The sequence below is a fragment of the Pinus tabuliformis genome, chromosome J (genome assembly GCF_031772625.1).
Source record: "Pinus tabuliformis cultivar Carrire ecotype Pingquan chromosome J, CPIR1, whole genome shotgun sequence".
NCBI lineage: Eukaryota > Viridiplantae > Streptophyta > Pinopsida > Pinales > Pinaceae > Pinus > Pinus tabuliformis.
Window position 1 is genome coordinate 1,606,746,958 of NC_142295.1, and position 26,447 is coordinate 1,606,773,404.

At 36.7% G+C, this 26,447-nt stretch overlaps 1 pseudogene; it reads left to right on the forward strand.

Annotated features, from left to right (window-relative positions):
• The first annotated feature begins 3,697 nt into the window (after positions 1–3,697).
• Positions 3,698–26,447, forward strand: part of LOC149233620 (cytoplasmic tRNA 2-thiolation protein 1 pseudogene) — a 70,758-nt pseudogene continuing 48,008 nt past the window's right edge.

Genomic DNA, 26,447 nt, shown 5'->3' on the forward strand with positions numbered 1-26,447 from the left:
GGAATAATATCAAATCTAAGGGTATAATATTATATACCCTGGGTATATAAACCCTAAGATAAATATTATAAACCACAAAATAAACATGGTCGACCATTGTTGACTATGGTTGATTTTCATATTGACACAATCTTTGTCACAATGCGACGTTCAACCATGGTTATCCGTGATTTATTTTCATATTGAGACAATCTTTGTCAGAATGCAATGTTAGACTATGGTTGACCATGATTGAGTCTCATATTGAGATAATATTTGTCACAATTGACGTTGGACCATGGTTGACCATGGATGGCCATTGTTGTTGGACCAAGAGACAATCTTTGTTACAATGTGACCATGATTATTGACCATGGTTGACCATGATGGATCAGAGTTGATTTTCATATTGATAAAATATTTTTCATAATGAGACGTTGGACCATGGTTGACCATGATTGATTTTCATATTGAGACAATGTTTTTCACAATGTGATGTTTAAATGAATATTATAAACCCTAAAATAAACATGGTTGGCCATCATTTACCATGGTTGATTTTCATATTGACATAAATATTAATTATAAATATTAATAATACTAAAAGTAATATTAATATTCACATTCATATTAATTAATATTATTATTAAAATTAAAATTAAAATTAATATTATTAAATAATATTAAAACTTTATATTAAAATTTTATAAATATTTAATGTTATTAATGTTAATGATATTCATAATAACAATATTTATTAGCATTAATATTAATATTATTAATAAATTAAAATAAAACAAAATTAAAATAATTTAAAATTACCACATTAAATAAATTAAAATTAAAATAACTTAAATTTATATTATGTATTATAATCTGTAATGAATTTCCATATTAATATTAATATTAATATTCATAAATAATATTAAAACTAGATATTAAAATTTTATTTATATTTAATGTTGTTAATGTGAATTATATTAATATGTATTAATTAATAATAATAATAATAATAATATTGTTGTAAATTAAACAATATTAATAGTATTTTTAATACCAAATGTTTTTAATATTTTTCATAAATATTAATATTAATATTAGTTGTAATATTAATGTCGAATTGAGGCTTCTGTGATCCATATCGATTTATGAGAGATTTTTCGGCATAAATCACAAGATCTATCATTTGTCGACGCGTTTCGAACCAGCCAATGTGGTTCATCGTTAGGATAAGTTGAAGAACCAGATCCAGCTTTGCATGTTAAATAGCATGAGCAGAGTCTCCAACAGCTAGCTAGGCCAACGGCTAGAAAGGAATAAGGTCCTAACCTCGAAAAAGGATGAATAAATAAAATAATTTAATATGAAGTTAGTTGAAATATGGGACCAAATAAATAAATAATATAATATAATTTAATTGGTTGTTAAAAGGGGGTTAACAATTAAATAAATACATAGAAACTAAAAAAAATAAAATAATAAAATAAAATAAATTAAAAAAAATACAAAAATAAAAATAAAAATAAATAAATGAAAATAAAATAAAATATATATAATAATAATAATAATAATAATAATAATAATAATAATAATAATAATAAACAAATAAATATAATAAAATCCTAGAAACAAAATAAAAATATATATAGAAAAACAAACAAACAAATAAATAAATAAACAATAATAATAATAATAAATAAATAAATAATAATAATTTAAATGAATTGTGATTAATAATATTACTATTATAATTTATTTAATAGTAAATAACTAAATATCAGGTTAAAAAATAATAATAATTTAATAGTAAATAACTAAATATTAGGTTAAAAATAATACTAATAATAATAATAATAATAATAATTAAAAAAAAAAGAGACCAGAAACGAGGGGAGGGGAGGAGGAGGGGTAGAAAAAAAGGAAGCGACTAGGAAAAGAGAGTAGGGACCCAATATTAATGTCATCAATAATTCTCCAACATATCGTGTCCGCCTCTCCGTCAAACCTGCACATCCAAATCTTGGTCGATCCTAACTCTTTTGATTTGATGACTATCGCATTCATCCCTTCTTCTAGCTGCATAAATGTTATCACCCGAAAAGAGTGGTTTTGTAATGCTACGTGGCAGCTCCACGTTTTATCGGGTCAAAAAATAAATTACCACCCAGGCCGTGGAACTTTTCTGGATTTTGAAAACCACCTACAGGTTCTGCCGGTTTAATACTCCACTTGCTCGGTGTTCCACTGCTCAAGGATCCGATCCCCTGGCTCCATGCACGCTTCCTCATAACTCTCGACCCCATCAACAAAGAAGAGTTGCACCCTTAAATCGTTAACAGAGTAAACCCACAAAAATATCGTTAATAGAGTAAATCATCAACGACCCTAATAACGAACAGACTCAGTACCTCAGATTTCTTCTGAGCTTAGCATTCCTATCAATTAGCATATAGGGATTTTAGAAAACCCTTCGATATCACTTAAAACCGTGAAAGCTTTGTAAAATAGGCAAAATTGAGCCGTAGTGGTTAATTTGAGGTAAAAGTCATTCGAGAACGAGAAAGAAGCCTTTGTCCGTGACCAAAGATTCAAATTTGAGGTAAAGATCGTGGACAAAACCCTTCAATATCACTTCAAACCATGAATAGCTCTATTAAATAGGCAGAATTGAACCGTTCATTTTGAAAGCAATGTCACAATGTAGTTTTGGAGGTACTTGCATTTAAAGTGAAAATTTTGTAAAATTATTTTCAAATCTCGTCAAAGGAACTATGAATTGTGGTAGAGAACCTTAAATAAAAGGACGGTTAAATGTATAGTTAGACAAAAATTACAGTCAATTCAGCATAAAACTCTCAAAAACATAGCATATAACGCTAATATGAAGTCAATGCTATGAAAAATCAAGAAGAAATCGCGAAATATCAAGAAGTTTGTGAACAATTCTGTTGATTACGTGGAATGGAACCATTAATCTGATCATGATGTTATTGTGTTCTTGTAATGAATTATAGGTAAATCTCGTGACACAAAAAGCTTAGATATTTAGGCTTTGCGGATTTCAATTTCAAAATGCAAAAGAAGCAGGAGTTCGATTCGAATTTGAGCAAAGAAAATGTCAGAAGAGAAGGGTTTATTGACAAAACAATCAGAGAGGACAAAGAGCTTTCTTTGAATGTTAAGAATGGAGACGTTGTTAACATTAGTGATAGTTGTGGCATGTCATGGTTGAGATAAGTGAAGGAGGGACTAGCATGAGCCACTATAACACCACTTCTTTCCGAAACGCGCATTTGGGAGCTTTGGGAGGCTTCAGCAACTGCATTGATGACCCCTGTTGATGCCTTGAACCGCAGATCAAGCGAGGATTTTCGACATGAAGGACAAGAAGAATTGAAAGTCAACCATCTGTCTAAGTGTTGGGACTTGAGGGTTGGAACCAGGGGCACTAAAGGGTAAGCATCTTCCAGAAACATCCCTCCTCTTCTACATCGTTGAGCACCCTCGACTAAACTCGGTCATTCTCCAACTTCTCACCTTCATCCCGTCTTCGCTTAACCTCTGCATAGCCATTCCCAAGGTTAATCGCCTTGGAATCCACGATGTTATTGGGAAACGACACATCAATGTCGCCTGCATCTTCATTGGATAAACAAGACGTTGGGCATTTGTTGGCATCGGTTCGCCATGACACAGCTACTTGATGGTGCCGGGATGAATGGGAACTTTTACTCTCACACAGGGAGTGCATCTGCAGCATTTCAACTTGCAATCAGGTGGTGAAGATCCAATCAAGGCGCTTCTGCTTGATGTCGCTGGACTTCCTCGTTCTCTTGCGGCTTTTATCACAAAATCACAGTTTGTAGTGCCCACAGAGACATACATCATCACGACTATCAATAGTAAAAACTGCATTGTTGAATTAGTAATGCAACCACCTTCAAATCGCTTGAGAATTAGTAACGCATAGGAAATCACTCAGGTAATCCTTATAGGTGTCAGAAAACACTTGGCAAATGGTTGAACACGGGTACGTTTGAGAATGTGAAAAGGTATGGTTGAGCATGGGTATGTTTGAAACCAGAATGTGAAAAGGTATGGTTGAACACAAATACATTTAAACCACCCACATATGGTAATTGTTAAATTAATGGACAAACCACTAGGCAACATGGGTACGTTTGAGAATGTGAAAATGTATGGTTGAGCATGTGTACGTTTGAAACCAGAATGTGAAAAGGCATGGTTGAACACGGATACATTTAAACCACCCACATATGGTAATTGTTAAATTAATGGACAAAACACTTGGCAAACAGTTGAATAGACATACGTTTCAAAATATGAAGAGGTATAAGGTGCACGTCTCAACTTTTAATCGTTTCACAAGATTGAGGAAAACTGTCGGTGGGTTGTTACTCTTTGATCCACGCCTCTTAGATTAATATTTTACAATTTTTTTAAATACATTTCTCACTAATGAACATACGTGGTTAAAAAGTTACTATTGTGAATTTTATTTATTGATTTAGTGAGACTACGAGAATATACTGGCATCTTTCAATTCAAGCCATCCGATCAAAAAGATTAATTAAGGAAATGATTAAATTGCCAATTCCAATAGGGGGACACCTATCGACATAAAAATATAAAAGAAAATAGAAAATTATAGTGGAATAAGAAAGTTATTAATTTTTAATTTTCTATTTTGTGTTTAGAAAACAAGAAAGGAAATAATCTATCTGTGCTAATTTGTGATAAGGTGCTAATTTTAAAAAGAGACTGATTTTTGAGATATTATATATTTTTTAAATAAATTTATATTTATTATTTATTAGGAAGGATTATAGATAAATAAGTTTTTAAATTGGAAAAATATTTTAGATTTTATGTTTGGAAAAGATTAAAGTTTTGAAAAAAAGTGATAAGTCTGATTTATAATTTAAAATAATTTTAAAGAAGAGTGAGTGAAAGGTATTGTTTTTACCAGGATGAAAACTGAATTTTTTTATTCAAATTTTTATCATATCTTACGGAATTCAATCAAACTGGGTAATTATGGTTAAAAGTTGGAACCTCCGGAGATGTAATACGACTTTCAAATCTCCTTGAAACCGTGGATTGCGTGGCTGTCACTTCCCATTAATTAACTGCAGCCTCCTAAAAGGCGTAACATGAGGAGTATATAGCGTAGAAGCCTCTTTTCAGATTTTATTTTATACTCTTGTGCATCGGTTATATTGTTTTGGTGTCAGAGATACAGCTAAATTTGGAGGAGAAAATAATGCTGCCTATAGCGCCATTCTCTTTCTTTTATTTTTTTTTAATTTGTCCTCTCTCTGTGTCAGTGTAACCATGTTGATGTTTGAACACTCTTTACACTTCATGTAATGTAAACTTTCACAACTACCAGTTATTCATGGTATTTAATAAAACTATTTTCTGATTGTTTAATGCTTACTCCCATTGCTATTAATGAGACTTCGGCTTGTATATATTGTTACACAAAAATATCGTCACCATGATTATTTGCAGTCAGTATGGGTCTATCATCACTTGTACTGTCCTCCTAAGCAAGTCTAGGACCTCAGCTATTCAAATCAAGCTTTGGAAGTGGGAGAAAGACATTAAAAATCAATGTAACTCTGGTTCCGCACTTTCTCTCATGGTCACCTGCGGTCCCGCACATTCTGTGTACAAAAGCTACGTATCTACCCGCTCTATTCCTAACGGTGCAGGTGCGGACCCCTGTGAAAGTCAAAAGGCGCAATTTTTATCTTAAAAAACTCACTTTGGGTTAATTCTAGAGTTTTCTAGAAGGAATTTTGACGTGGATTGTTCGCTCTGAGGTGGTTCATGCATCCCAAAAGAGAAGGAGCTAATCCCTTGACTAAAGGAGCTATCCCTTTGAAGGAGGGCTTTATCCCTTTGAAGGAGGACCTAGTAACTTCTCTCCATTGCACTATAAATACAGGCATTGGGGTGAGGACTAGAGAAGTTAGAAGCTGAACATTTTGAGGGTAAATGCTGGTGAAATTGAGACTCTTTGGTTGAGCTTGAGAGGAGAGATCACATACCTCTTGGTTCCATTGGAGAGTGAGTGAAACTTGTCAAAGTAGAGGAGACATCTTGTTGGACCCTAGGAGGAGCTTGTACAGCGTCAAGGCAAAGGTTGTAAGGTTCTTCTTCTTTTGAATTAATACAATCAAACTCATTTTTTTCAACAAGTATCTTATGTTATTTGTTTCATGGACTCCTTGACTTTCATGTTAAATATGTTTTATGCAATTGGTTTTTCAGGTGCTATTTAATGTGTTTTCCTTGTTTGCGTTTGCAGATTCGCGAAAAGGAGCTCATTTGGATCAAAGGAGCGAGGGCATCCACAAGCTTGCATTGGACCAAAGGTAGGCCCTAAAAACCTTTGTTTGCTATTGTTAATTAAAGCATATTTAAAGAAAGATAGTGTCTGGCTGGTCTGCTTGTCGTTAGGTCTTCTTTAGATTCTAGGAAGGTCTATCTTGTCTGCAAGATCGACTCATTCCGCGCGACAAAATGGCGACTCCACTGGGGACTTGATTGTTTTCTTTGTCTATACTTTGACCTGAGAAACTATTTTTCCTGTATCTGTTTTTGACTTGATGATTGTGGGATTGGGTGAATTTAGCTAATTCTGAGTTAGTTTTCATTTTTCATAGTTTTTGGAGAGGTACGCACCCTCTGAGTTAAGCACAGTGCGTACCTGTACAGACTTTTTCTTTGTGCACAAAGCGTGGACGCACCTGTGTAAACAGGTTGCCTGCGTACCCTGTCAAAAATTTGAAAAATGTTAAATTTTTCTCTTTTGTATCAGTTTAGAATTTGTTTATAGGTTTTAGCCACTACCTAGACCTGCATGTGACTTGTCAGAAACTTTCCTTGGTTAATTCCATTGGCATTCCTGCTTTAAGCTTTTATCAATTGGGTGTTTTGAGTCTCTTTTTTGAGAAATTCTAAATTTGATTTGCTTTGGTCATTACTTCGAGGTTTGTCTCAGTCTTTTCACAATTTTGCATCTTTTTGCTTTTGTGAGGGGCTAAATTGTGTATGAGTGTTAATCGCCTTTGAGTGTTTTTATTTTTTGATCTTTGGAACTCTCACCCAATTTTCTCGACTTGCACTTGATTAGTTCTTAGATTACATTAGAATCGTCTTGTGTTTGAGAATTCTCTTGCATAGATCACATTTGCATAATTAGAATTCTCATTTTCAGAATATGAATGAAAAATGTGCATAGATTACATTTACATACATTTCAAGTGAATTGTGCATAGATTACAATTGCATAGTTTACATTCTGAAAAAATCAATCGTAGATTTAGATCAGTTATCTTTGATTTGAATTTACACAAAAATAAAAATAAAAAAAACTATTTTGGAATTGATTTGCATTAATTTTTCTTGATGAAATTAGTGCATTAGAGAATTTGTTATATTTTCTCTTAGTGATCAATTTTTTGCATTGTTGGAAGTGAATGGAAACTCTCTCCTTACTTTAGTTAGGATTCATCGAATTGAAAGGATTACATTATCATATTCGATTGCATTCAGTTTTGAGTTGGGTCATAACACCATTGGTTTCGTATCCATTTACCCATTTGAGTAATAACAGCCTTAATAACACAGCGCTTAATTAAAATTCATCTAGTAATATTTTTATTTTCTAGGGCTCTGATACACCAACATAGCTTAGGCTAGTGTCTTGGAGTAGGGAGTAATTAACTCTCCAAGACAGTAAAACAAACAAGTAGCTGTATCTTGTGGTAGGAAGAAATCCAATTGTTGCATTTATGCTCTGGGAAAGCTCCTCTTAAAGGAGAAGCACGAGATCATGTCTGAACCAGTGTGGGAATCAATCCTTCCTCATTCGGAACGACGCCAGATATTCACGTATTAAAAACGGTAAACCTCGGATTAACCATTGTCGAGGAGCCTGGGGTCACTTGTTCGTAAACCTTGGATTATGTCAAGGAGCCTTCAAGGGGATTGAGCTTGCTACTCTGCCCTTGCGTGCGTATCGGATCGTAGACTGTTCCCCCAGGTATACTTGTTTCAGTTGGTAACCTTAGTGACCATATTCTTTAGGATTCTTCCTAAGGTTACAGTGGTGGGAAGATCCCACTGTACCTGGAGCAGACGTCGGCGAGACTCACTTGGATTTTCTGGGGGGTTCTCTTCACTCGAGACGGTTTAGTGGAGAAACTTGTGCCAGTCTATTCATTAAGCAGGTTGCCGGGGTAACTGTTCCAACTGCTATTTCTGTATTGAATTCTGCGACGTTGGATTTCATCACCAACTAGTGTTTTCGGTACGGAAAGTTACTGTTTGTGTGTGGTTTGACTCCTAGATTTGATAGTGTGTGTTAATTTGTTTGTTTTTACTTTTAGAGACCATAGGTGTGAATTGTGAATTGTTAATTTTAGTTTTAAATTGTTAATAAAATTCACTGAAGTTGAATATAATGGAAAATGTTCCGGAATTTACCGACCAAGGAACCCCTCTTAACGAGGATCCTAGTACTTTTCCTTTCTTTGGAAATGTTGGTCCTCCTTATATGGCTACTTTGTCATTACCTGGATTTACAATAGGATTACCGATATGGTTATTTTCAACTTCGTTGACCCCAAATACTCCAATTGTTCCACCTCAACCGAATGCTTCACCTCGACAGAGTTCACCATCTCAACATCACCAACCTTCTGTTGACCCTTTACCTTCTTCGCCTAATTTTTCTTCCTCTATTTCTTCCTCTTCGCTTGGTAAAAGCCTCGATGCTAGTAACCAGGTGGCTAAGAAGAAGAAGAAAGGGAAGAAGAAGAAGAAGAAGAAGAAGAAGCAAGATAAGAAAGAAGTCAACCAACCAACTATGGTTGTAAGTGTTAGTTGTGTTGAGGAAACCTCCAACATGCATCGTAAACCCAAATACCCTTGCAGGCTTTGTAAGGGTGACCACTTCCTTATCAATTGTCCTGGTATTCCAAAGGTCTTGGAAGTATGGTCAGAAAAATCTCATCAACTTTCCATTGATCCATCAACCAGTGATAGTCAGGTTCCTGGGAAAAAGGGTAAAGTTAGGTTTCCTTGTAAGTTATGCAAAGGGAGTCATCAAACTCACATTTGCCCTCACATGGATGAAGCCTCAAAATTGTTGGAAAACCTTATTGTTCCACAGCAAGAATTTCCAACTGGTTACCATAAACTTTCTCCCAACCTACCGTCAACTGACGGAGTGATTGATCTAATTTCAAGTACAGTCGATCACACTCTTCCATTGGAGAGTGAAACTCATGTCACTCAGGTTGATGATCCGTTAGTTGATTAAGTGGTCGATTCAATTTCACATTCGGTCGATCCCACTTTCCCTTTAGAGAGAGAACTTCATACCGCTCAGGTTCTTTTTGTTACATCAGATTCTTCTACGTCGGGGGGCATTTCACCTGTTTCTACAGAACCCCTCCAAGTACTGAGGTCTTTTCCTTTGATTGGAATAGACTGACAGAACCTCGTCTTCCTTCCTCCATCCCTTTCCAAATCATTGTCAAGGATGGTGGTAGGGACATACATCGTACTCAGGTAGATGAAGGTGCTTATGTTAGTATTTTATCCTCAACTGTTTGGAAAGCTTTGGGTTCCCCTCAGCTTGCGCCTATTACGCAGAATCTGAAAGCTTTTAACAGAACCATTAGTGAACCTTTAGGGATCCTTCCTAAGTTTTCTATTACCTTGGAAGGTAAAACTGTCTATATTGATCTTATGGTAGTTCGAGGTCCCTTGGATTTCAATTTACTCCTTGGGCGAGACTATGTTTATGCAATGAAAGCTGTCGTATCGACACTCTTTCGCGTGATGTATTTCCCTCACAATGGCAGTATTGTGATTGTAGACTAGCTTTCGTTCCCTAGTCTTGTTTCAACTACCAATAATATGACACCCCTAAATGTTCCTGATTCTAAAGTGGTATCTACCCTGCCACGGGTTAATTATGTGGCAATTGGTCCCATGTTTTCAATTACCGATGTAAGTGAGCCTCTCACTGTTTGCTCATCTTCCTTTGATTTAGATCCAGTAATTGACATGGAAAACTCTATGGGATTATTTGAACCCGATGTTCTTATCCCTTTTGAGTCCCTTGACATGTGTTCCTTCCAGAGAACTATTCTTCCTTCTGATGAAGACCTCTTGGAAGCCATGATCAAGGTGTGTCCATTGACATGTCTTTCTTCCAGTTGGAAGCCATGATCAGTAGACACGAGGATAGTTTGTTCCTCTCTCAACCTCGTTAAAAAATGAATCAGGTTCGAGGAAAGTTCCTGTTACTGAGTCAACCTCATTAAAAAATGAATCAGGTTCGAGGATAGTTTCTTGTCTTGTGTCAACCTCGTTAAAAAATGAAACAAGGATAGGTTATATAAGTAGATACGAGGATAGTTTGTTCCTGTCTCAACCTCGTTAAAAAATGAAACCGGATGTCTTGAGCATAGTTCCTTGTCTTGTGTCAAGCTCGTTAAAAAATGAAACAAGGAGTTATGAGCATAGTTCCTTGTCTTGTGTCAAGCTCGTTAAAAAATGAATCAAGGATTTTAGAGCATAGTTCCTTGTCTTGTGTCAAGCTCGTTAAAAAATGAATCAAGGTTTTTTAGAGCATAGTTCCTTGTCTTGTGTCAAGCTCGTTAAAAAATGAATCAAGGTTTTTTAGAGTATAGTTCCTTGTTAGGTAGATTGTAGAGAGTAGTTATGAGCATAGTTCCTTATCTTGTGTCAAGCTCGTTTAAAAAATGAAACAAGGGTTTTGAGGATAGTTCTTTTCCTGTGTCAACCTCACTAAAAAATGAAACATCTCCCACGAGTCTTTCCAAGATTTCGAAAGTAAACCTTCATTTCATCCACCTGGTTGAATGAAATGAAGCTTGGGGGGCATGTACCTTGATTGGCGTCATTGTGCTGGGGGCATGCGAACTTATAACAAGCATAGTTTTTGTTTCAAGCTTGCGTAAACATGAAACTGAATCCGAGCATAGTTCTTTTCCTATGTCAAGCTCGTTAAAAAATGAAACAAATCCTCCTCTACTTGAGTCGAGAGTTTGACTAGATCTCATAAATGTTAAGTTGTATATTTAGGTTAGTTATTTCAGTGTTTTGCATAATTTTCTTACAGTTTTAGGTCGAGTCTTTCAAATGATCTCGTACATGAACCTTCATTCCATCGAGCTTGTACTTTAGTTGAATGAAATGAAGATGGGGGGGCATGCGCTCTAGCAGTTATGCTTAGGGGGCATCAAGCACAGTTTTATCTCTGTTTCAAGCTTGTGTAAAAATGAAACTACTTTGAAGCATAGTTTTTATCTCGAGTCAATTTCAAGATTTTGTAAAAATGAAACCTATCTCGAGTCAATTTCAGTTATTTTCAAGACTCATTAAACTCATGAAAATCCCGAGATTATTTTGCTATCTTTCATTCTCGTTAAACTCATGAAAATCCCGAGATTATTTTGTTATCTTTCATTCTCATAAAAAAAATGAAAATGCCGAGTTCTTTCCATCTTTTCCTGCTCGTAAATTAAATTGAAAGTCGGCCATATGAGTACATTTTTATCATTTTTTCGAACTCATTAAAACTTACGAAAAAATGAAAACCATGAGTACATTTTTATCATTTTTTCGAACTCGTTAAAACTTACTAAAAAGTGAAACCTTGGAGTTCTCTTTTAAGCCCTTTTCAGACTCTCAAAATATGAAAAGATTGCCGAGTTTTTCTTTTTAAACTCGTTAAAATGGAACTAAAAAGACAGTCCACTTACAGCTCTTTTCCGACTGTAAAAAACATGAAAAGATTGCCGGATTTTTGTCGTTTCAAATTCGATATTGGTTATAAAACGACATGTCGTTGATCGCTTTTTTACTTTTTTGGATCGATGACACTAATAACGAAAAGTACTCCTTGGTCGTAAAAGGTCAAGCGGTTCTCTCAAGTATTATTTTATACTTTTTCGGGCTTGGGAGACACAAATTTACGAAAAACGTCAACCCTGGAGTTTTCTTAAGTTTTTTCAGACTCTCTAAAATTGAAAAACACCGAGTTTCTCCTATACTGGACTCGTTAAAATTTCACAGTAAAGGACCTGTTCAATTACAAATAGGAACGAACCGCTCCTTCTTAGGGTTCGAATCTAAACTAAGTTGGACTCATCCGAAGGATGAGCTTATAATCAAGCAAATGTTATCCTCCTCAAGCTTGTCAAAAATAAAGAGGTACTTTCCAGAAATGGTGGGGGAAAAGAGAGGAAAATGAGTCTGTTTGTCATACTTTGTAACCCCTCTTGAACACGACACTTTTATCCACCTGGGTTGGGAAATCCTTTGCCTAACAGTTGATCAAACCACATTGAAAGTCTTCAGTCGGTTTCTGGATATTAACTTTGGGTCAATTGTCACCAAGCCATATGTCGTGTCGTTATGTGTTCAAGAGGTCACTGCCAATAAGCCATTCATTTGCAAAATACCTGTCATCCATCTTGACCATCCTTGAGTCAGTCCTTGCAACTAAATTTCTTCAACTTGATCTATGATTTCGTGTTGTGGGCTTGCCTACGACGGATTGCTTTCTATCGACATCAGCACATTACCTAGAAAGATGATCTAGAGATCGTCAGTACCTTGAGATCTGCATGCCTCAATGGCAGGTTTCTCACCTTTGACGACAGTTTACATCATTGACTTTCAATCAAAGGATTCCATGATATGTTAGACATCAATACATTTACTCACATCTCATGGATTGTACTGGGTACTTTGAGAGCCATTGACATCATTGGTGGTTTCTCTCACACTTGTTAACAGTTTACATCATTGACTGGTAATCGAGTGGTTTCTACCATGTTCGACATCAACACATTTATTCGCATGGATAGAATCGTACTATTTCGGCATATAGAAATGAAGACCCTAGATCTAGTTTCCACCATCCAGGCTGCGAGGAATTTTGTATTCATTATGTTGTGGACTATTCTTAAACAGATGGCTGCGTCCATACTGTGTTCACACGAGTCTATACTTATGATGTTTTACAAGATCATTCCTGTACCAGATAGTAGATAGGTTTCCTAGTTAGTTTTGATCTGAGTATGGGAATGCCTACCTCAGCGATGATATGGTCTCATATATATATCTTGCATTGAATGTTTTTACAGGTTCCGACCGGGCTCTCCACAAGCTAATCCTCGAAATGATAAAGTACTTCACTCTTCCTATATGATAAATGAAATCCTCATCTACTACAGACTTCGCACTTTAGGGGGAAATCTGTTACACAAAAATATCGTCACCATGATTATTTGCAGTCAATATGGGTATATCATCACTTGTACTGTCCTCCTAAGCAAGTCTAGGACCTCAGCTCTTCAAATCAAGCTTTGGAAGTGGGAGAAAGACATTAAAAATCAATGTAACTCTGGTTCCACACTTTCTCTCATGGTCACCTGCGGTCCCGCACCTTCTGTGTACAAAAGCTGCGTACCTACCCACTCTGTTCCTAACGGTGCAGGTGCGGACCCCTGTGAAAGTCAAAAGGCGCAATTTTTATCTTAAAAAACTCACTTTGGGTTAATTCTAGAGTTTTCTAGAAGGAATTTTGACGTGGATTGTTCGCTCTGAGGTGGTTCATGCATCCCAAAAGAGAAGGAGCTAATCCCTTGACTAAAGGAGCTATCCCTTTGAAGGAGTGCTTTATCCCTTTGAAGGAGGACCTAGTAACTTCCCTCCATTGCACTATAAATACAGGCATTGGGGTGAGGACTAGAGAAGTTAGAAGCTGAACATTTTGAGGGTAAATGCTGGTGAAATTGAGACTCTTTGGTTGAGCTTGAGAGGAGAGATCACATACCTCTTGGTTCCATTGGAGAGTGAGTGAAACTTGTCAAAGTAGAGGAGACATCTTGTTGGACCCTAGGAGGAGCTTGTACAGCGTCAAGGCAAAGGTTGTAAGGTTCTTCTTCTTTTGAATTAATACAATCAAACTCATTTTTCTCAACAAGTATCTTATGTTATTTGTTTCATGGACTCCTTGACTTTCATGTTAAATATGTTTTATGCAATTGGTTTTTCAGGTGCTATTTAATGTGTTTGCCTTGTTTGTGTTTGCAGATTCGCGAAAAGGAGCTCATTTGGATCAAAGGAGCGAGGGCATCCACAAGCTTGCGTTGGACCAAAGGTAGGCCCTAAAAACCTTTGTTTGCTATTGTTAATTAAAGCATATTTAGAGAAAGATAGTGTCTGGTTGGTCTGCTTGTCGTTAGGTCTTCTTTAGATTCTAGGAAGGTCTATCTTGTCCGCAAGATCGACTCATTCCGCGCGACATATATGTAGCAATCATATGACATGAAAGACAAGTCTAATTAAATCTAGATGATTTGGTACGGAATAATGTTAATTTGGGGTCAGGAAATTTTCTAAATGTAATGTGAAAAAGAATAATTAATATGTTGACCAAATAAAGCTAGAAAAGGCACATACAAGATGTGTATTGTGGTTTAGGTCTGAAACATAATCTCTTTAGTGTTCGGTTAATTTACTCAAAAGGGTATAATATAATCTTTAAGGGAAGTGATTGTTTTGTATATGATAAACTTTTTAGTAAGATGTTGATGGTTAGGATGAATACAAAAATTAGAATATATAATTTTATCATTATGATAAGATATGACGCCTCGTTTACATAAAAGGTGATATTTTGGATGATTTTTGGTTGTAACATTTTAATTTAGGTATTTAATTTTGGTGATATACAATTATAATAGTAGAAAAAAGATGGTTGAAGGTTCTCCTCCTTTTCAATAGCTAGCTACTTCATGTGACAATTACAACTTAACAAAGCAATACTAGATAGCTTCCTAAAGGAGTGTATTTTAAAGCAAAGGCACCATTAAAGTTGGTTCATAAAGTTAGTTCTATATCATACATCACAAATCTAATCACCATGAAGAAGTTACTATTTTTTAACATACATAAATATTTATAATAGAAAGACTTGAGTATATTTTTTTTCAAAGAAATATGAAACCTTTGACACGTTCACAAAATTCAAGGCATTGCTAGAGAAACAAAGTGGTCAACAAATTAAGGTGTTGAAATTAGAAAGAGGAGATAAATAGGATTCTCATGATTTCCATGATTTTTTCACGCAACATGGGATCAACATACTCATAATTCATGATAAGGTACACACATCAGCAAAATGGTTTAGTAGAAAGAAAAAAAACTAAACTATTATGGATAGAAGCATGTTTAAAGTGTAGAAAATAATGTAGATTCACAAGCTCATGCAATGTACTAAAGCACGGGACAATAATCTACTTCTACTTTCAACCAATGGAAGCTAATATATCAATGAAAACAATATGAACAAGAAGAAGATAAATCAATGGAACATAACACAAGATGTATCTAGGGAAAGCCATTACTAAAAAACCTGCTATTTGTATTGCATATATAAAAAATATGAGTGAAGATACAAAGCTCATTCTCACTAGAACAATTCTGAAAAGTATGCTCAACTCTCTCAGCTCACAAGCTAGCTCTTGGCCAATACTTAGCCAATTCTGCAGCTCTCCAAGCCCCTAATCTCTTTCATAATTCCTAGGATGAATATCCTCTATTTAAAGGGAATTCATGCTTCCAAAACTATGCAACCCAAACATAGGATCAATATCTGATGCATGCATGATATTTACACTCCAGTAAATAATACCACTGATAGTACACTGTCCCTGCACTCTAGTCTCAACTGGGTCTTTCTTAGAATTTGCATGCATGAGTTTCTGATGAGGGAATCTTCAGTTAACTAGAGTGACACTTGTGGATGCACTAGTGCAGCAACTGACTATTAACTATCTATTAGTCCCACAAATAGTTTGGAACTAATTTAACTAAACTTGACTCAATAAACTAAGTGATCTAATTTCCAACTCAATTTAAACTCATACTAGACCCCTAAAACTTAGGGAGAACATATAAATGACTAAAGAAAGAATTCCAACTCAAAACTCCTAAGTTAATTATGTTAATTAAACTTAATTATTTACGAGTTGCTATGAGAATATAATTCAATTTTAATTCTCAGTTTAATTCAAGGACAAATTAAACTGGAATTTCTTATTTCCATTTCTAAACACTTCCTCTCAACAATAATGGGGTTATCAGATACCCCGATCCTGTTTATGTGAAACTTGAATTTACTTCTTAACAATGCCTTCCTCAAAATGTCATCATCTTGCTCCTCCATGGAATGCACTCTAACAACATAATCCACCACAATACACAATATCTGAGATGACAATATCGGATATCAATATGCTTGGACCGATCATGAAAAGATGGATCTTCAAAGAGTTTGATACAACTCTGGTTATCGTGGTAAATCGCAGTTGGATCCATCTGCTGACCAAACAAACCAACTAGGATCTTCCACATCCAAATAGTGTCACATGTTGCCTAACTCATAGCAATGTACTCTGCCTCTGCCAAACTAAGTACAATCAATCTTTGTTTCCTGTTGTACCAAGAAACTGTCATTGACCCAATACTGAATATCCCTCCTGATGTGCTCTTCATGTCGGATGGACTCCCTACCCAGTCTGCATCAGTGAAGCCTTGAAGCTTCACTCCCTCTGTCTGTTTGTACCATAATCCCTATTGATAAGTGCCCCTAAGGTATCTCAACAAATGCTGGTTGCCTTCCAATACATCTTCATAGGCCTAACCATCGCTTGACTAAGCTGGTTAACTGCATAGCACATATCCGGTGGTGTGTTCACCAAGTACATGAGTGAACCCACAAGTTGCTTTTAAACATTAGCTTCCACTACTTCCCCTGAAGTAGCATCCTCATTCCTTCAGTTACCTGCTAGAGGAGTCTCCATGGTTTTGTTGCTCTGCATGCAGAATCTCTTGAGTATCTCGTTGGCATACTTTCCTTGAGACACAAACAACTCCCCATCTCCCTGCCATACCTCCATGCTAAGAAAGTAATGCATGAGACCCATGTCCTTCATATCAAACTCTCCTGCAAGGTCATCCTTTCAAGACTTGATCAGTTAATTGTCACTTGTCAGTATGATATCATCAACATATAGTACAATGATCAACAATTTACCTTCCACCACTATGTGGTACTGGTTCGCATCCGCTTCACTCTTCGTGAAGCCCAACCTAGTGAAGTAGCTATCTATCCCAAAGTACACTCCTTGCATGTATCAACTTACTCAAGCATACCTTTGGGAAGAATGGTAGAGATCTGCTGCAATATCTTCAAAGCCCCATGATGCAAGTGGGGTCCAAACACCTGTACCACAACTCACCAACGTTTCAGCTCTGCACCCTTTCTTCTTTTGTGCTCAAAGCAGCACACTTCTCAACCTCCAGCTTATAGATATTCTTCACTTGAATCCCTATCTTCTTTACTTGACTCATGGCTATGTGTCGAAGGAACGCCTTTCCTTTTGAGAAGATCACATCATAGCCTCTATCCTCAAGCATGGAAATAGATACCAAGTTCTTCTTCATCCCAAGCACATAAATAACATTCTTCAAGGTGAGTGGAGCCCCATGCTCCCTCTGAAAAGTAATCATGCCCAATCCAATAACACTATACTTCTCGTTGTCACCCATCTCGATATGCATATGGAAATATTTCTCCTCTAGGTCACTGAATAACTCTTTGCCACTAGTCATGTGGAATGAAGCTCAATTGTCTAAGTACCATACACTTCCCATCATTGATGACACCATGCATGCAATGAGGTAAAATTCCAATTCGAATTGAGAGGCCAAAGCCTCACCCGTTGCTCCTCCTTAGGACTTCTTCTTGGACTTTTTGAGTGGACAATTTGTAGCAAAATGGCCCAGCTCATTACAATGAAAGCACTTAAATTTCGTTATGTATTTCTTCTTACCTCCATGATAAGAATCCAATTTGGAATGGGAAGATTTCCCTTTCCCATTCTTCGCCTTAATCACTAAGGAAAATTTATCTTCGTCATCAGTCTTTGATGAAGAGCCATCCCTGGTGTTCCTCTTGATCTTCTCCTACATCAAATCCGACAACAATCGTTCCCAATCCGGTAGCTTCTCTCGACCATTAACAAAGTCCTAATAACTGTGCCAACAATTTCGGAGTCCTAGAAGAGCAAGACTCACCATATCATCCTCGACAACCGTGATTCCAACACTTCCAAGTTCATCACGACACTGAGTGAACTTGGTCAAGTATTTTGGAATCGTCTCGCCTTTCTCCATTTTGATTTTTCGAAGTTTGTCCTTTAGTGCCAATTTCCTTTGGTCACTGTTGTTCTGATACAAGTCCGTCAATGTTTTCCACATAGCATACATAGTTTCCTTTCCATGGAGACTCAAGACAATGTGGTCTCAAACTCCCTCAAGGATTATCACCTCGCCTTCACCACACACTTCTTCCATTCAGCCAAATTCTGTGCATCTGATGTTGCTGGCTTAGGAATTTCTTGATCAACAAATTACTTCAAGCCATTATCCTCTAGCACAACCTCCATTCTGTCCCTCTGGCTATAAAATTTGAGCTTTCCAAGGCATACTCGAGCCACAAACCATAGAACACCATCAGCGGATCCTGAAGTATGTATTGAAAATTCGAATTTCACATGTAACCCAAAACTAAAAACTTTGAAATCTCCTCTAGTATACTATTCTCAACTCTAAAACCATGTAGAAAATCATATAGATTCACAAACTCATGCAATGTACTAAAGCATAGGACAAGAATCTACTTCTACTTTCAACTAGTGGAAGCCAATAGATCGATGAAAACAATATGAACAAGAAGAATATAAATCCATGGAACATAACACAAGATGTATCTTGGGAAAGCGACTACTCAAAACCCCACTATCTGTATTGCATATATCAGAAATATGAGTGAATATACAAAGCTTGTTCTCACTAGAACAATTCTGCACAATAATGCTAAACTCTCTCATCTCACAAGCTAGCTCTTGGCCAACACTTAGCCAATTCTGTAGCTCTCCAAGCCCCTAATCTCTTGCGTAATTCCTAAGATGAGTACCTTATATTTAAAGGGATTTCATGCTTCCAAAATTGCACAATCCAAACATAGGATAAATCTATTATGCATTCATGATATTTACACTCCAGTAAATAATACAACTGATAGTACACTGTCCCTGCACTCTAGTCTCAACTAGGTCATTCTCAGAATTTACATGCATGAGTTTCTGATGAGGGAATATTCAGTTAACTAGAGTGACACTTGTGGATGCGCTAGTGCACCAACTAACTGTTAACTTTCTATTAGTTCCACAAATTGTTTAGAACTAATTTAACTGAACTTAACTCACTAAACTGAGTGATATAATTTCCAACTCAATTTAAACTCATACTCGACCCCTAAAACTTAGGGAGAACATATAAATGACTATAGAAAGAATTGCAACTCGAAATTCATAAGCTAATTAAACTTAATTAACTGTTTACAAGTTTCTATGAGAATAGAATTCGATTTTAATTCTCAATTTAATTCAAGGACAAATTAAACTCGAATTTCTTGTTGCCATTTCTCAACAGAAAGAAAAACATTTTTCAAATCATTTTTGGGGAGAAGGGGTGACTTGTTCTATTTATCTTTTGAATAGACCTCCCACTACAAGTGTGGAGAACAAAGTCCCATAAGAAGCATGGGTAGGTGTGAGCTACAATGTAGCACATTTTAGAGTATTTGATTGTGTAGCATGTGCACATGTGTCTAAAGAGCTAAGAAAAGAGTTAAAGGACACAAAAGTGCATCATTCTCAAGTACAATGATAAGTCCAAGGAATATAAATTGGATATCTAGTTACAATAGAGGTGATAGTTAGTAGGGATGTTGAATTCAAAGAAGATGAAACATGGGATAAGATCATAAACAATACTATAATCATTGGAGAAGAAACACCTCAAGAAAAAGACGAAGCAAAGGAGTACATTGCACAAGATGGAAAAAAAGGTTCACAATCTCAATCACTAGGAAAATATAGTACAACAAGGACTCCAATAGTTCAAGGTGATTCATATAGTGCAATGACCTAGTATATTCCTACTTCTCAACCAAATACTAGATTTGATCCTACAACTACTTCCCTAAAGTCTATAAAGACTAAAATATTGAGAGAACTCTACAAAGATCTAGATGTGCATTCACATTTTGCATTGTTTACTTTTCAACCCACATATTTTGAATAAGATATTAAAGAATGGAATTGGGTCAAAGTGATGGATGAAGAAATAAATTCCATAGAGAAGAATGAAACATGGTATTTAGTGGAATTATGAGAAGGTAAAAATGGTATAGTTGTAAAATGGGTTTATAAAACTAGGTTTAATGAGAAAGGAAGTTGAATGGAGAGTTAATGACACTAAAGGAGCTTCGATGACTGGTTGAACATGAGTTTTGATGACACTACACCATTTGAATCTCATTCAAGGAAGTTGTAATGTCGTTTCGGTCGTCATGTTTCTCTTTTAGGAGTTTTCCTAAAAGAGTTTTTAGCTACCAATGTAAGATGATAGAGTTCAAATACTGGTTCTTTCTTCCCCTGGTATGTCCAGGGTCAGGAAGCTAGTTAGCAACTTCCTCCATGATCTCAAAATCAAAACATTTCTAGCATTCATTGTCACTAAAATTTCTTCTCCTTTGTCACTAAACTTTGAACTTCCTGCTAATCCACATGCTCATGTATCACATACGGATCCATCTCATACAAAATCATGGAATTAATTCTCGGTCGATATCCCAAATGAATTTTCTTTTCATCAAAACGATCATGGTTTTCTTGTTGGCAAGAATTAAGAGCATATCCAAGTCCACCATACGTATGGCTGATGTTTCTATTTAAAAGTACAACCTGAGCACCATGGAATTGTCATCCATTTCTACCACCCTTAAGTGTAATCAACCAAAGCAGGATCCAACCCTTACTTGTGTATTCTTGAGAATACATGTCATGGAATTCATCCCTAAGTTGATAGTTGGTAGGACCGAGCCAATGTGAAGGCGAACTTTAGGAGAAGAAGGAGCATGACAGAACCAGGGTTGAGATGAATGAATTGACGTGAATTGGTTACATGACTGCCCATGAGAAGTTGGGTGAACAGGTTGAAGTGTAAGCGTTGATTTGTGGTCACACTGCGATGTATTTTGTGATAGTTTGATAGCGGCATAGACTTGGGTTAAAGGTGATATTCTTCGATTTCATTGGATAGTCGGGCAATATGAAGCTGTTGATTACGATAAAGGTGAAGCTACAATATATGAATCATTAAGTGTTGTAGATGTTACGACGGAAGAAGGGGAAATTGGTGCGATGGAACTTTTCGAGATTGAACCAAATCTATGCATGTTGTAGGCATTAAAAGAAGAAGGCACTCATGTGGATAGACCTCATGAAGATGATTCATATGTAAAAATGTGCAAAGGAAGTCTGTGATTGGTGGTGCAATGGGAAGACTTCCGATGGAGGATTAGGATGAAACAAGGAACATCGACTATTACAGGACTTTTTGGGGCAAGATGCGGCCTTAGAATAGAAGGTGAAAATTCCTGTGACAAGGGTGGAATGTGATGAGTTGGTACAATGAATGATTCATGCATAGATGAGTTGATATTTGGCTAAGTGCCTGACATGAATAATGGAAAGAAGAAGAAAGGGAACACCGTAGAAAAATGCGACATAATACACATTTGGGTGGACTTCATCATTGAAGCTTCATTTGTGCTAAGCGGAAGTCTATGGAAAACATTTAGTGAGTAGGAAATGATGATGGGAGGGGCTTGCAATAGTGATATTAGGGTAGGACAACTGAGGGTGATAACTTGAACGAAGGCAAGGATGTGATGGCTGAATTTGCGTTGGGTCTGTTGAAGTGGATGAGTTGGGTAGCTGAAGTCGTGGGAATCGGTTGAATAAGAAGGACGCATGGCAAAATTTGTGCAAGTGCAGCAAGCGAGATCACTTGTAGAGATGTCACATATTGGCATCAAACAAGAAAAGTGAGGATGTTGTGCAAATGGACTTGTTGATGCCACATGGGTATATTTTGAAACATGGACTGATGGGGATGTTGGACATTAGAAACAACAAGGGCATGGTCAGTTTAAAGGGATACATGGGCAAATGATGAGAGAATTCATGTGACGAAGAGGGAAAAGGCAACGTGTGGTGGGATTTGCAACTAAGACAAGTATGCTTCCTTGAAGTGTTGGATGGAGATGGTTCATAGGAGCAAATGACAACTTCAAGGAATTTGTAGCCGATGAAGACTTCATATGGTGGTGGTCTTGGAGTATTGTGTTCGTTGAGGAGTTGAGGTCAACTTCATACTTGAATTTTATGCGGTATGGGACTCATACCTTGGGCATAATATGGGATGTGACGTTCATGAGGAGCGACTTGATGGATGAAATAGAGGTGAGACACCTTGGAATTGGATGGTGGTTGCAGCGATGGAGGTGCATTGGTGGGAGCACTTAGGCATGGGTTGAGTTGATCATACTAAGCCACTTGTTCATGGAAATGGAGGTTGTTGGTCTATGACCATGGGAAACACATGGATGAGATGATGAGGCAAGTCAAGAATTTCCCCTTTGATAGTGATGATGTGCAACATATCAAAGATGAGATGGAGATTTTTTTATGGACTGAGATATTGTACGATGAGAATTGGGTGAAAGACTGATGTGTAGAGATGAGAAGAGTTCATGATTGAGTTGAAAATGTGACAAAGTGTTGGAGAAATGACTGACAAAGGCATGAGGAGGTGAATTCTCATGATTTGGACATGATGGTTTCACTGATCACTCGACTAGTTCAAGTCATGGGGGACGTCAATGTGTTGAGATATGTTGGAGTTGAGTTGGAGTATAGTAGTAGCAGTTTACGTGATGATGAGATACAGTGAACTGGAATGATGAGTTGCGACCAAAGCATGCATATGAGTTGGAGGGAGCAACCTTCCATGAGTTGAGGTAGTATGCAGGATCACGACGAGTTGTGCTTGATGACTGCGAGATTGAGGAGTGTTACCCACATAGAGGTTCGTGTAATGAAGGCAGGGAGTTCATGCAGTAGGGGCTGGTAACACTTTGCGATTTTTGGTCTTGGTGATGGAATATTCTGAGATGGTGTTGTCCAGGGAGATAACCTTTTTTGAGTGGGGGAGGATGTTAGGGCCTCTAATTAGCACCAAGGCCAATGGGTGCCCATGAAGGGCCACACTCACATGGAGTGTCAAAACACCAAATTTGGACCAAGTTTGGAAGATCGCATGATGGACATACTTGCAAAGCCGGATTGCGCACCTATGTGGCGAAGGTGACTTAGTGGCGACTTGGCAAAGAGCGTATGTTGGAGGAAAAGTTTAGAGGCACAAATGTTATAGAGTAGAGGGCACCCACACAACTCGGGCAAGGAGCATGCATTGCAAAATTACAGTGACCAGCTCGTGGACTGATGCCCATGGGTGCGCCAAAACCAAGGGGTACCCAAGATCCAAGCATAGCATATAGGCAAAGGCGACACGATGGTAAGGAAGTGGCATGGAGTACACGACAAGTGAGCAACCATGTTTGGGTAGCGTGTGGTCAACCCAGGGGCGTGCCCACCCATGAAGGGGCATTCAACACAAAACTTAAGGGTCGGCTCGAACAAATGGAGGGGCGTCGACTGCAAAAAAATGAAAATGCAAGAAAACATATATATTAGGGAGAAGGAGCTCAATCAAAGGTAGAAAGGAAGTTCGATGAAGTACATCACAGAACAAGTCACATTGCGATATTGTAGAAAACCAGAAGTTCACAATAAGGGCAGAAGAACACAACAAAAGGGTATAGGGAAGGTGTGGCTCACCTAGTGAGCTAGCATGATTGCGCATAATTGTTTGTCTTTGTTTTTGGCCCAATTTTTTGGGTTTCTGGGTAGGTCGACTTGCAAGAAGACTTGGGAAGAACATATAGGAAGGACTACATGAGTTGGGTAGAACATGCTGGTAGAATTGAGCAGAACGCAGGAAGGATTGCATGACTTGACATATTTTGGTGGACGAGTTGTTGGACCAGGCAAGGCAACTGGCACACCTTTAAAACTTGTAAAATTGGTGTTGTATAATATTTGTAACAGTTAATAAAACATTGGGGTGAACTACTTAGGGAGTGCACCCTCCCATCAGAAAGTTATGTCATTGATTGACAAGGTTTATAATATCACATTGTTGTGTTGTTGTCAGGTTTATATTGGAATAGATGTTATGGCATAATTGGATAATTGAAGTAAGTTAGATTGAATGAAGTAATTTTTTTCACATAAATAAAGAAGTAAACGCTTAATGGAAAATTAACGAAGTGTTGGAAGTATGTGTAGTCTGGGTAAAAGTAGCTTTGAAAAGGTGAAATTGTGTCAGTGTGAAACAATGCCCATGGTGGACTTAGGTCACACAAGTGTGGGGTCATGATAGATGGCATCAGAGCTGATGTGATGCCAAAGTTAGCATTGTTTTTCACTAAAATAGCTAGTGGATTTCATCACAGATTTTTAGAAGGGTTACTAAGTGAAACATGGCTGCAGCTTCCCGAGCTTGAGTCAGGGCCCTTGGATGACCCTCTTGGCCTCTGCCCCCATTAACATTTCAATTGTGCATATGTTACCAATGCATAGATCCTCCAAAGGAAAATAACAGTACAATATTAAAAGCAAATCGTGACCCTAGGCATGGTGAAAGAGAATGATCCAACTCAAGGCCAAAGACAAACAAAAATGGATAATAGAAACCAGGAAGCCTAGGATTATAGAAAAGAAAAGTCCCATAAAGTGAAAACACTACATAAAACCACCAAGAAACAATCCACCCTCTCACTGATAGATATCATAGAAACAAACCCAGAGCACCCAAGAAAGAATTACAAAGAATACTACAGAATGGGACCCACAAGACTTAGCACCAAAAGAGATGGAATAACCAAAAAGGAATTATAGGAACTTGAAACCACTATACCTCTTTTCCTAAGTCAATTATGTGTCTGACACAACATGCAAGGAGGTGCCACCACCATAAAATAACATCAACTACATAGTACCCCACAACAAACCATTGCACTAACACACAATGAAAACCTAGATTAGTTGTGAGCCAACTAACACCTTCAAATTCATGTTGTAAGACCTTCTAAGCACGAGGGTTGGAATGCAGTGCATGAATGCCTAGTCCTCTACTACCCCAAAGCTAGATATAGGTGACCCAAGCATAGATGAAGGTTGAAGGTTACACCATTCTAAAGCTAAGAATACTCTTATCAATAAACTGTCGTTGGAGAGTTTCCAAAACAATATTCCCACCTACAATGTGTAGGGCACCCTAATCTAGCATAAATTCCCATCAACCTCTGGATGATATGTAGGACTAGTAGGAGGATACAAGTGTTCCATTAAATAATGAGGATCAATAAGTTTGCGTGCTCTTACATTAAAAATGTAGGCCACACCATCCCCCCTATTTAAAGTCGATGGAAGCGACAAGGTGGGAGGCACCACCTTCGCTCCCCAAGCTCAATTTCTATTTTTTCACCCACCCTAATCAGAGGATTTTAAATTACTATTATTTATTAATTATAAAAAGAATTAATATATGAGTTAAACATTGTATGCATTTAAAAAGAACATGTAACAACATTCTTAATCATGGAGATTCACCTCTACTTTACCATGGAGATTCTTAACTTGTAAATAGACTTTGTTACAATACCATGGGTAAATACCATGGCTCACTAAAAAAATTAATTAATCAATTTAATTAGAAACTATAATTCATGTGCATATGACATTTGTTTTTTATTTAATCAATTTAATTAAAAGGGCAGAAAGGGCATAACTATTTTTTAGATAAATCTCAACCTTTATTTTGTTATTGCTAATAAGAATATGCTAGAATATTTTATGAAAATTAAATCCCTAAAATCTACTATCCATCCAAATAAATTAAATTAAATGGTCGATAAATGTCAATAGGCATCAAAACATAAAGTATAGCTTTATTTTAAATTATTGTTATTATTTTGAAATACATCTTAGGTTATCACATCAAAATTTGTGTTGTTGTTTCAAAGATGTATTTCAAATTAACTTTACTCATAGAAGCCTCCATTCACAAATATTGTTCTTATTATTAATTATAAAAATAATCAATATATAAGTTTGACATATATAAATTTGAAAAATATTGTAACAATATTCTTAACAAAGAAGACTCAATGCCACTTTACCATGGAGATTCTTAATCACTTTTTTTACTATGCCATATGTAGTTTATCAATACCACAGTTCCAAAATACCATAACTCATATCATATGACACTTGTACATATGA